Source organism: Ictidomys tridecemlineatus, chromosome 5 (genome assembly GCF_052094955.1).
Source record: "Ictidomys tridecemlineatus isolate mIctTri1 chromosome 5, mIctTri1.hap1, whole genome shotgun sequence".
NCBI classification, from domain to species: domain Eukaryota; kingdom Metazoa; phylum Chordata; class Mammalia; order Rodentia; family Sciuridae; genus Ictidomys; species Ictidomys tridecemlineatus.
The window spans coordinates 64,315,027-64,327,843 of NC_135481.1; the positions used below are offsets into that span (position 1 = coordinate 64,315,027).

General features: G+C 43.2%; 1 pseudogene; it reads left to right on the forward strand.

Annotated features, from left to right (window-relative positions):
- Positions 1 to 3,352: 3,352 nt before the first annotated feature.
- On the forward strand, positions 3,353 to 4,340 carry LOC101966009 (glutamine amidotransferase-like class 1 domain-containing protein 3, mitochondrial pseudogene; annotated as a pseudogene).
- Positions 4,341 to 12,817: the final 8,477 nt, after the last annotated feature.

Sequence of the window (12,817 nt, forward strand, 5' to 3'; positions counted from 1 at the left end):
CCAGCCTTTTCTGCCTGGCTTTCCCTACTGTCCCGAGTGCTCTGATCTCTGCAGCTTTCTGGGTGCCACTCACTCACCTCCCTTACCACTTGGCCGCTGCTGGATGGAGGGCTTTTTTCCTCTCCTGTGCCCTCCACTGAGCATGGCTTGCTACTATTCTGTCCCTGGGGACCAGTCCCGGACCAGCGCCCACCCAAGCCTAGCCCTTTGCCTTCCCTGTGCTCCTGGTTCCAGCTTAATCGATTGGGGAAGGTACCCTCCCCATGCCCAGCAGGTTGCCATTTGTTGTGTTGCCTTTGGTTCCTGGATGGAGATGGTATAGCCTAAGGGGCTGTAGGACAGGATAGGGGCAGGTGGTATTACTGGCCTCCAGGACAGGATGTAACCACGACCCTCCTCTTGGCAGACAAGAATATCGTGTCCTTCTTGCCTGTGTCTTATCCTCAAACTTGGACTTGTGGGTCCCAAGGGGCACGTTGGCATCCCCTGCGATGCAATGCTTACTTCTGGAGGAAAGAACCTGCTTCGGATGGCGCTGGCTCTTGGAAGCTTGGAGGCTCTTTCCCCAAAGGGAAAGCTCCCTGGCTTCAGAGACTAGTCTGTGTCTGAGGAGCCCCATTGCTTGGGAAACTTGCTGAGAAAAAAGCAAGAGTACTCAGCCTTTTCTTTCGGATTTCCTGAGGCTCTGCCTTTGCACTGGGTCTGCGTCTCAGCACACAGCGGCAGAGAGAGGCAGGCATGAATGTCCTGAGCCTCACATCTTCCTTCTGTCCTTGCTGAAGGGGTGGGACAGGTTTCATATCTACTGCATCATGTCCACGAGGAGGCTGCTTGAAGTTGTGCAGTGCTCAGAATGTATACTGAGGCCAAGGGTGTCATGCTCTTGAAGCCTCTTTCCCTCTTAGAGACGCTCATATTAATGATTTCCTGGTGCTAGAGTTGAACTGGTCTCAAGGGGAAGGAAGGCAGAGGGATGTGTGGTGCCTGGAAGGCAGGTGACGGGAACCCAAAGTAGGCTGCTTTCTTCTCCTGGAGAGGAGAACTGCCTGTCCCCTCAGAGCTGCATAGGGAGAATATCAGTTGAGTGCTGGAACTGTGGGAGGATAAAAACCTTGTAATCCTTAATAAAAAACACTTGGGGACCTTATGGTCCATATGAAGCCACCTGGGACAGAGGATACACATGCAAAGCAGACATTCATGAGCGTGGTGCCACATGGGGCTGCCATATACAGTTGTACAGGCTTTGACAGCCCAGTGCAGGGCTTAGCATTTACACAGACATCCTGTTCAACCCTACATGGGGCCCTGAGGCCGAAGAAAGACAACTTTTACATATCTGCCTGATGCCCAAGGGGACAAGGAATGATCCATCAACCTTGGGATATGTCTATTGATCATATTGTTCGTATAAATAGAGCAGGGATCCCATAATATATCCATAAACTGGATTCTAAGCTATCTAGTATCCACCAACAGTTCGTCTTTGCCTTTTCTCAGAATCACAAAATTTTCCTATGTCTTGCTGTGACCTTTGCCCTTTGGGAAACACCGCCTTTCCCTGGTTACCCCTCTTTCTACTCTCCTACCATTTCTGTTCCTAGCAATGTGCCTTTGTAGAGAACGGAAAAATCTCTTCTAAAGAGCTGATGACATCCATTCTTTTCTGCACCTACTCTGATTTCATAAAAATTTAGGGGATAAGGGGATCTCTTGTGTTATATTAATACATACACAGAACTCTCTGACTTCATTTCTTATTTAGTCCTCAGAAAAATGTTGTGAAACAGTTACTACGACTAGTCTTATTTTATAGATGAGGAGGAAGGAAAAGGCTCAGAGATATTACATTTTAAAAATTGTTTTAATTTTTAATTTTTGGTACAAGGGATTGAACTCAGGGGCACTTAAACACTGGGCTACAACCCCAGCCTTTAAAAAGAATTTTTTTTCTTGTTTTGCAGTTGTAGATAGGTACGATACCTTTATTTATTTATCTTTATGTGGTGCTGAGGATCAAACCCAGGGCCTTACACAGACTAGGCAAGCGCTTTACCACTGAGCCACAACCTTAGCTCCCCCAGCTCTATTTTGTGTTTTATTTAGAGATAGGTTCCCACTGTGTTGTTGAGTGCCCTGCTAAGTTGCTGAGGGCGGATTTGAATCCACAATCCCCCTGCCTCAGCCTCCTAAGCTGCTGCAATTACAGGTATGCGCCACCACACCCTGCACAGAGTCATTATTTAATTGCCCCAATTCATACAACTGGGTGGTAGACCTGGTATTCATACCCTGGCTCCATGCCCCACTTCCACCTCATCTTCCTAGTTACCTAGGGTTTTGTTTTTGTTTTTTTTGTTTTTTTGATACCAGGGGTGGAACCCAGGGGCATTTAACCACTGAGACACATCCCCGGTTCTCATTCTCTCTCTCTCTCTCTCTCTCTCTCTCTCTCTCTCTTAATATTTATTTTTTAGTTGTAGTTGGGCACATTATTTATTTATTTTTATGTTGTATTGAAGATTAAACCCAGAGCCTTGCACATGCTAGGCAAGTGCTCTATCACTGAGCCACAACCCCAGTCCCCCAGTTCTTTTTTTATTTTTATCTTGAGACAGGGTCTCGCTAAGTTGCTCAGTGCCTTGCTAAGTTGCTATGGCTGGATTTGAACATGTGATCCTCCTGCCTTATCCTCCCAAGTCACTAAGATTACAAATGTATGCCCCCTATGCCAGGCAGTTACCTTGCTTTTAGAGATCTGAGAATTTGAATGGAAAAGTCTCTCTGATTACATATTTGTTCCATTTAAGCCTCAACTGCTTCTTTCAAGCAACATGTCACCAAACAATTTCATGGGGTAGTAGTAGCCGAGTGAATTTACTATAGTGGCTTCAGCTTTGGCCAAATGGAAACACTTCCCCATATCTTGCAGCCACCATGATGTTGATGCCCAAGAAGAACTGAGCCACCATTTCTGAACCCCTTTTTAAGGAGCGGGTGATGGTAGCCAAAAAGGATGTCCATGTTCTGATGCACCTGGAGCTATCAGACAGGAATGTGCCTAGCCTTCATTCATGAAGACCATACAGTCTATCTGGTCTCAAGGCTACTTAAGGAACAGTTTGCTGGAGACCTTTCTACTGGTAGTTTACCAGAGAGGTATCATGTATGTCCATGATGATCTCCACTGCCTGCCCCTGAGATCCTACCTGTAAGAACCCATAAGATGGGAATTCAGCAGAGACTCCCACAGAGTGCCATGTCCTCTGGTGCAGACAAGAAACCTGAAGCGGCAGCTGCGCAGCTCCAGCTACTGCGCAGGGCTGGGCCACGCGTGACCCGCCGACCCTGAAGTCTCTGCGCTGTAATGGCGGCCGTGAGGGCCCTAGTGGCCCCTAGGCTGGTGGTCGCCTCCGCGTTTGCGCCGTTCCCCGAGCTCCTGCGGCCGCTGTCTCTCTGTGGGCTGGCCCCCTCCCCGCGCGCGGCCCTCCACGGCTGGGCGACGCGCCTCAGGGCCGGGGTCGCGCTGGTGCTGTCGGGCTGCAGAGTCTATGCCGGGTCGGAGATGCACGAGGCCTCAGCGATCCTGGTGCACCTGAGCCGTGGCGGGGCTGAGGTCCAGATCTTTGCCCCTGATGTCCGTCAGATGCACGTGGTGGATCACACCAAGGGGCAGCCTTCTGAGAGTGAAAGCAGGAACGTCTTGACAGATCGCTGGAGGCAAAATCTCTGACCTGGCTCAGCTCAGTGCAGCCAACCACGATGCTGCCATCTTCCCTGGAGGCATTGGAGCTGCCAAAAATCTGAGCACATTCGCTGTCGACTGGAAAGACTGCAGAGTCAACCAGGATGTGGAGCGGGTCCTGAAGGAGTTCCACGGAGCTGGGAAGCCCATTGGCCTGCGCTGTATCGCGCCTGTCCTTGCAGCCAAAGTGCTCAGAGGTGTTGAAGTCACCGTGGGCCATGAGCAGGAAGAGGGTGGCAAATGGCCTTACGCAGGGACTGTCGAGGCCATCAAGGCCCTGGGCGCCAAGCACTGTGTGAAGGGTGTGACTGAAGCTCACGTGGACCAGAAAAACAAGGTGGTCACAACCCCAGCCTTCATGTGTGAGACCGCCCTCCACCACATCCACGACGGGATGGGGGCCATGGTGAAGAAGGTGCTGGAACTCACAGGGAAATGACACGGAGCCGGCGGCCACCCGTGACCAGCTGGGCACGGGGCCAGAGCTGCTTTTTTGTTTGACTTCATGTTTTCTGCTTGAGCAGGGAGCTCTGCTGTGGGACAGGGGTCTGGCCTGAGGCTCCTGGACACAGGAGGGTGGCCAGCCACACCTTGACAGGGCAGCTGAGCATTCCTTGTCCGCCCTGGAGGAGCAAGCAGTCGCCACTTCCCCCAGCAACTGTCCCTGTCCAGGAGAGACCCTGAGGGAAATACCACACTGCTGTCTGGGTTTGATGATTTGGGATGCTTGGGTTTGGAAGAAAACGAGTTGTTATGTTACCTGTCTGATAATCAGGAGACCAGAAGTGCACGTTCATGGGTGGAGACCCTCTGGTCTCAAGTGGACACTGATTAAGGGAGGGACTTTCTGTAGCAGGCAGTCCTTTAGCTGCAGCATGGCTCCTGTCCAAACTGGAAACTCCTGACAGGGACGTCTGGGCCTTCTGGAATTGGTGAATGGGCTGTATCCATGAGGTTTCTTAAATTAGCCTCAATTCTCTTAGTTTGGGGGGTAGGGGGAAATTGCTGTCACTCAGCCTCCCTCTGTGACTGGGAGGGTGGACTGTGGATTCCTGGGTGGCAGAAGCTCACAGGTGTGTGGAGGGGGAAGAATTAAGGCTGCTTGTGTGCTGGAAAAAAAAAAGAAAGAAAGAAACCTGAAGCTTCAGCTGTCCCAGTAGTGCACACCTGTAATCCCAGTGGCTCTGGAGGTTGAGACAGGAGGATCGTGAGTTCAAATCCAGCCACAGCAAAAATCAAGGTACTAAGCAATTTAGTGAGATCCTGTCTCTAAATAAAATACCAGATAGGTCAGTACATGAGTGCCCCTGAATTCAATCCCTGGTACCCCTCCAAAAAAAAAAAAAAAAAAAAAAAAGAAAGCTGAAGCTGGGCCTAGGGTAGCAGCTGAGTTCCTGTTCAGAGGTGGATTTGGTTGTAGACATGGTTATCCACTTCAGTAAAGTTGGAGGAGATTATTTTGTGCTGAATAAACTTAAAGCCAGGGGCACTGAAAAAAGTCTTTAATTGGCCATTTCCCATGACCCCCAAATTCCACTTGTAGAAAATCATCCTGCAGAAGTATCTGAGTGCTTCAGAAGGATTTATGCAGAGGGATCTCACTCTGCATTGCTTGCAATCGAGAAATACTGGGAACAACCTAAATGTCAATCACAAGGTGATTGGTGATGGCCCATTTACAAACATTCTAAAACATGTGGCAGTGACTTTGTGGTACTGAAGTAATTGTAGAGCTGGGCATGGTGGAGCATGGTGCTGCTTACTTGTAATCCTAGTAACTCGGAAGGCTGCATCAGGGGGATGGAAGGTTCAAAGCCAACCTCAGCAACTTAGTGAGGTCCTAAGCAACTCAGCAAGACCCTGTGTCTAAATAAAATATATTTAAAAAACAAGCTAGGGATGTGGCTTTGTGGTTAAACACCCCTGGGTTCAATCTGTAGTACCTAAATAGATAAATATAGTAGCTGTGGGAATTAGCATTTCCTTCTTCTTTTCCTGGAAATTATTCAAAAGCAACAAGAAAAATGTGGGGGCCAGGCAAGATTGTTTTTGTGTGTGAAATGAGAGGAAAATATAATTTGCGGACTCTGGGATATGTGAAAAGCTACCAAAGTGCCTGTCACCAGGCAGAGATTGCAAAAGAGAAAGGGGCAGGGTGAGGAGGGGTGGAACAGAATGAGAGGTCTCCCAGGGGCAGATGTTGGAAATTTCCAGGAATATATACACCTCCACAAGGTGGAGGATGTCACCTCCAGTGCAAAAGTGATCTCCCTCTTTTTTTAAAATTATTTTTTTATTGGTTGTTCAAAACATTACAAAGCTCTTGACATATCCTATTTCATACATTAGATTCAAGTGGGTTATGAACTCCCATTTTTACCCCAAATACAGATTGCAGAATCACATCGGTTACACATCCACATTTTTACATAATGCCATATTAGTGACTGTTGTATTCTGCTACCTTTCCTATCCTCTACTATCCCCCCTCCCCTCCCCTCCCATCTTCTCTCTCTACCCCATCTACTGTAATTCATTTCTCTCCTTGTTTATTTTCCCATTCCCCTCACAACCTCTTATATGTAATTTTGTATAACAATGAGGGACTCCCTCCATTTCCATGCAATTTCCCTTTTCTCTCCCTTTCCCTCCCACCTCATGTCTCTGTTCAATGTTAATCTTTTCTTCCTGCTCTTCCTCCCTGCTCTGTTCTTAGTTGCTCTCATTGTATCAAAGAAGACATTTGGTATTTGTTTTTTAGGGACTGGCTAGCTTCACTAAGCATAATCTGTTCTAGTGCCATCCATTTCCCTGCAAATTCCATGATTTTGTCATTTTTTAGTGCTGCGTAATACTCCATAGTGTATAAATGCCACATTTTTTAAATCCTTTCATCTATTGAAGGGCATATGGGTTGGTTCCACAGTCTAGCAATTGTGAATTGTGCTGCTATGAACATCGATGTGGCAGTATCCCTGTAGTACCTCTTTTAAGGTCTTCAGGGAATAGTCCAAGAAGGGCAATAGCTGGGTCAAATGGTGGTTCCATTCCCAGCTTTCCCAGGAATCTCCATACTGCTTTCCAAATTGGCAGCACCAGTTTGCAGTCCCACCAGCAATGTACCTGAGTACCCTTTTCCCCACATCCTCGCCAGCACTTGTTGTTGTTTGACTTCATAATGGCTGCCAATCTTACTGGAGTGAGATGGTATCTTAGGGTGGTTTTGATTTGCATTTCTCTGACTGACTGCTAGACATGGTGAGCATTTTTTCATGTACTTGTTGATTGATTGTATGTCCTTCTCTGAGAAGTGTCTGTTCAGGTCCTTGGTCCATTTGTTGATTGGGTAATTTGTTATCTTATTGTCTAATTTTTTGAGTTCTTTGTATACTCTGGATATTGGGGCTCTATCTGAAGTGTGAGGTGTAAAAATTTGTTCCCATGAGGTAGGCTCCCTAGTTACCTCTCTTATTGTTTCTCTTGCTGAGAAAAAACTTTTCAGTTTAAGTAAGACCCATTTGTTGATTCTTGTTATTAACTCTTGTGCTATGGGTGTCCTATTAAGGAATTTGGAGCCCAACCCCACAATATGTAGATCGGAGCCAACTTTTTCTTCTATCAGATGCAGAGTCTCTGATTTGATATCTAGCTCCTTGATCCACTTTGAGTTTACTTTTATGCATGGCGAGAGGAGGGGATTCAGTTTCATTTTGTTGCATATGGATTTCCAGTTTTCCCAACATCATTTGTTGAAGATGCTATCCTTCCTCCTTTGCATGCTTTTAGCCCCTTTATCAAATATAAGATAGTTGTAACTTTGTGGATTAGTCTCTGTGTCCTCTATTCTGTACCATTGGTCCACCCGCCTGTTTTGGTACCAGTACCATGCTGTTTTTGTTACTATTGCTCTGTAGTACAGTTTGAAATCTGGTATCGCCATACCTCCAGATTCACACTTCCTGCTTAGAATTGCTGTTGCTATTCTGGGTCTTTTGTTTTTCCATATGAATTTCATGATTGCTTTATCTATTTCTATAAGAAATGCTGTTGGGATTTTGATTGGCATTGCATTAAACCTATAGAGAACTTTTGGTAATATTGCCATTTTGATGATGTTAGTTCTGCCTATCCATGAACAGGGTATATTTTTCCATCTTCTAAGATCTTCTTCTACTTCTCTTTTTAGGATTCTGTAGTTTTCATTGTATAAATATTTCACCTCTTTTGTTAGGTTGATTCTCAAGTATTTTATTTTTTTTTTTGAGGATATTGTGAATGGAGTGTTTTTCCTAATTTCCGTTTCAGAAGTTTTGTCGCTGATATACAGAAATGCCTTTGATTTATGCGTGTTGATTTTATATCCTGCCACTTTGCTGAATTCATTTATTAGTTCTAGTAGTTTCTTTGTAGACCCTTTTGGGTCTTCTAGGTATAGAATCATGTCGTCAGCAAATAGTGATAATTTAAGTTCTTCTTTTCCTATTTTTATGCCTTTAATTTCTTTCGTCTAATTGCTCTGTCCAGTGTTTTGAGAACTATATTGAATAGAAGTGGTGATAGAAGGCATCCCTGTCTTGTTCCAGATTTTAGAGGGAATGCCTTCAATTTTTCTCCATTCAGAATGATGCTAGCCTGAGGCATAGCATAGATAGCTTTAACAATGTTGAGGTAAGTTCCTGTTATCCCTAGTTTTTCTAATGTTTTGAACATAAAGGGATGCTGTACTTTGTCGAATGCTTTTTCTTCGTCTATTGAGATGATCATATGGTTCTTATCTTTAAGTCTATTGATGTGGTGAATAACGTTTATTGATTTCCGTATATTGAACCATCCTTGCATCCCAGGGATTAATCCTACTTGATCATGGTGCACAATTTTTTTGATGTGCCTTTGTATCCGATTTGCCAGAATTTTATTGAGGATTTTTGCATCTAGGTTCATCAGAGATATTGGTCTGTAGTTTTCTTTCTTTGAGGTGTCTTTGTCTGGTTTTGGAATCAGGTGATGTTGGCCTCATAGAATGAGTTTGGCAGAGCTCCCTCTTTTTCTATTTCCTGAAATAACTTGAAAAGTATTGGTATTAATTCTTCTTTAAAGGTTTTGTAAAACTCCATTGTATACCCATCCGGTCCTGGGATTTTCTTGGTTGGAAGTCTTTTGATTGCTTCTTCTATTTCATCCATTGATATTGGTCTGTTTAAATTGTGTGTATCCTCCTGACTCAGTCTGGGCAAATCATATGACTTAAGAAATTTATTGATGTCTTCACTATCTTCTACTTTATTGGAATATAGGTTTTCAAAATAATTTCTAATTGTCTTCTGTATTTCTGTAGTGTCTGTTGTAATATTCCCTTTTTCATCCTGTATGCTAGTAATTTGAGTTCTCTCTCTTCTTCTCTTCGTTAGCATGGCTAAGGGTCTGTCGATCTTATTTATTTTTTCGAAGAACCAACTTTTAGTTTTGTTAATTTTTTCAATAGTTTCTTTTGTTTCAATTTCATTGATTTCCGCTCTGATTTTAATTATTTCTTGCCTTCTGCTACATTTGCTATTGTTTTGCTCTTCCTTTTCAAGGGCTTTGAGATGAAGTGTGAGCTCATTTATTTGTTGGTTTTTCCTTTTTTTTGAGGAATGACCTCCAGGTGATGAATTTCCCTCTTAAAATTTCTTTCATTGTGTCCCATAGATTCCGATATGTTGTGTCTGTATTTTCATTTATCTCTAAGAATTTTTTGATTTCCTCCTTTGTGTCTTCTGTAACCCATTGATCATTCAGTAACATATTGTTCATTTTCCATGTGATGTAGGATTTTTCCTTCCTTCTTTTATCATTGATTTCCAGTTTCATTCCATTATGATCAGATAAAATGCATGGTATTATCTCCACCCCTTTATATTTACTGAGGGTTGCCCTATGGCATAATATATTGTCTATTTTTGAGAAGGATCCATGTGCTGCTGAGAAAAAAGTATATCCACTTGATGATGGTTGATATATTCTATATATGTCAGTTAAGTCTAGGTTATTGATTGTGATATTGAGTTCTATAGTTTCTTTATTCAACTTTTGTTTGGAGGATCTGTCCAATGGTGAGAGAGGTGTGTTGAAGTCACCCATAATTATTGTGTTGTGGTCTATTTGATTCTTGAACTTGAGGAAAATTTGTTTTATGAACGTTGCAGCACCATTATTTGGTGCATAAATATTGATAATTGTTATGTCTTGTTGGTGAATGGTTCCTTTTAACAGTATATAATGTCCTTCCTTATCCCTTTTGATTAACTTAGTCTTGAAGTCTATTTTATTTGATATGAGGATGGCCACCCCTGCTTGCTTACGAGGACCGTGTGCGTGGTATATTTTTTCCCAACCTTTCACCTTCAGCCTGTGTATGTCTTTTCCAATCAGATGTGTCTCCTGGAGGCAACATATTGTTGGATTTGTTTTTTTAATCCATATTACCAGCCTATGTGGCTTTATTGGAGAGTTTAAGCCATTAACATTTAGAGTTACTATTGATATATGGTTTGTACTGCTAGCCATGCTTGATTATTTCTTTTCTTTTTTTTAAAAAAAATTTAGTTTGTTTCTCCATGATTAGCTTCCCCCCCCCCCCTGTCATTACTGAGGCACTTCCCACTGATGGTTTTGGTTATTGTTTTTCATTTCTTCCTCGTGTAGTGTTTTGCTCAAGACGCTTTGCAATGCTGATTTTCTGGCTACAAATTCTTTTAGCTTTTGTTTATCATGAAAGATTTTTATTTCGTTGTCGTACCTGAAGCTTAATTTTGCTGGATACAGAATTCTTGGTTGGCATCCATTGTCTTTCAGTGTTTGAAATACATTGTTCCAGGATCTTCTCGCTTTCAGCGTCTGTGATGAAAAATCTGTTGTTCACCTTATTGGTTTACCCCTGAATGTAATCTGCCTCCTTTCTCTTGTAGCTTTTAATATTTTCTCTTTGTTCTGTATATTGGATATCTTCATAACAATGTGTCTTGGCGTTGGTCTACTGTGATTTTGTGTGCTCGGTGTCCTGTATGTATCTACAATTTGTATATCCATTTCCTTTTTTATTTCTGGAAAGTTTCTGTAATTATTTCATTCAGCAGGTTACTCATTCCCTTGGTTTGAATCTCTGTACCTTCCTCTATTCTGATGACTCATAAGTTTGGTTTTTTATGTTATCCCATATCTCTTGGATGTTTTTCTCGTGATTTTTTACCAGCCTTTCTGAGTTGGTAGACTCTTTTCAAGATGATATATTTTGTCTTCATTATCTGGCGTTCTGGCTTCTACTTGCTCCACTCTGTTAGTGATACTCTCAATTGAGTTTTTAATTTGGTTTATTGTTCCCTTCATTTCTAGAATTATTGTTTGATTTTTTTATAATCTCTATCTCCTGATAAAGATGCTTAACTTTTTCTTTTATCTGTTTATGTAATTATTTTCAATGTGTTCTTTCACTGCTTGAATTTGCTGTCTTGTATCCTCTTTAAGTTTCCTTTCCATCTGTCTAAGGTGTTCCTTGAGTTCTTTATATGACCATTTTTCTGATGACTCTAGGTCTTCTTGAATATTTAGGCTGTCCTTCATTGTTTGTACTCCTTTTCTTCCTTGATTTTTCATGCTGCTCATGTTACTTCTTGTTCTGTTTGATTGCTGAGTTACTGTTTACTCCTATAAATTTATTTGATGCTTGGGAGGAAAGATATTAGAAGGGAAGGGAAGAAGTCACTGTCACCGCTGGTTTCAATGAAGTTATCTCCTCCGCTCGTGACGTCAGTTCTCTGCCATGGTGGTATCCTATGCAAATGGTGTCTGTTCGTTCCCTTTGCCGGGTGACCAATGCAACGAGTGGGTCCTGATTGTGTCTCCCAAGCCCTATTTCAATCTTGTGGCCACTGCCTATGAAGGCTTGGTTGGCTTTTACCTCTTTGTTTTATTTATTATTATGTGGTGCTAAGGATCAAATCCAGGGCCTTGCACGTGCTAGGCAAGCGCTCTATTGCTGAGCCACAACCCCAGCCCTGACTTTCATATTTTTTTCATTTCATTGCTTTCTCCTCTCTGTTACAAGAATAGGGACTTTGGATTAGGATTCTTACTGTACTGAGGATGCTTTGTAGTTCTCTCTGTATAGCAGTCCCCAGTTCCCTATGTCAGATTTACTTTCCTGCTGTTGCTTGGGCTTAAACAAAAGTGTATCCTGCCAATAAAAAGTTGTGGAAGCACACATTCATTACAGAGCACAGAGAATTTATCAAGATGGTACGTCTTGAACTAATATGATTCTCTCCTGTTGGGATCGTGATGGTCCAGTCTATATGTTTCATTCTGAACTGCAATCCCAGCTACTCAGGAGGCTTAGACAGGAAGATTGGGAGTTGAGGCCAGCCTAGACAACATAGCAGATGCCCATCAACAAAACCTCCACAATTTTCTGTTTGCTTCACCTCAGATTAACTTCACTTGAAGCTGTACTCCAAAGCAACCAAACCTGAATCTGATCTCCCTCTCTTGTAACCACAGTTATGGGAGCTGGCCTGAGCAAGGCTGATTGCAGAGCCCAGTTAGGGTCATGCCACAAACAGAAATGGGCATTTCCATTATTCATTGCAGCGTAGCAAACCATTGCCAAATTTGGTGACTTAAAACATCAATTTATTGCTATCTTTCACAGTTCTGGGATGTGACAGGCTTCAGCTGGTGGCCTTTGGAGTTTCTCATGTGATTACTGTTAGATGGTGGCTGAGGATGAGTCATCTGAAGCTGCTTCACTCACAGTCTGGTGGCTGGGTTGTCAGGCATCTCTCTGTGTCCTCTCCACATGGCCAGCTTGGGTTTCCTCAGTGGTTTCAGGGTAGTCAGACTTCTTATATGGTAGCTGATGTCCCCAGAGCAATTGTTTCAAGTGGCCTGGGCTGAAACTGCATGGTATCTTATGATCTAATGTGGAAGCTCCACGTTGTCATATTTTCAGCACATTCTGTTTGCCAACCAAGTTAGTAAGAGCATCCCAGATTTGAAGGATGGGAGGAATAGACTCCACGTCTGAATGGGAAGAGT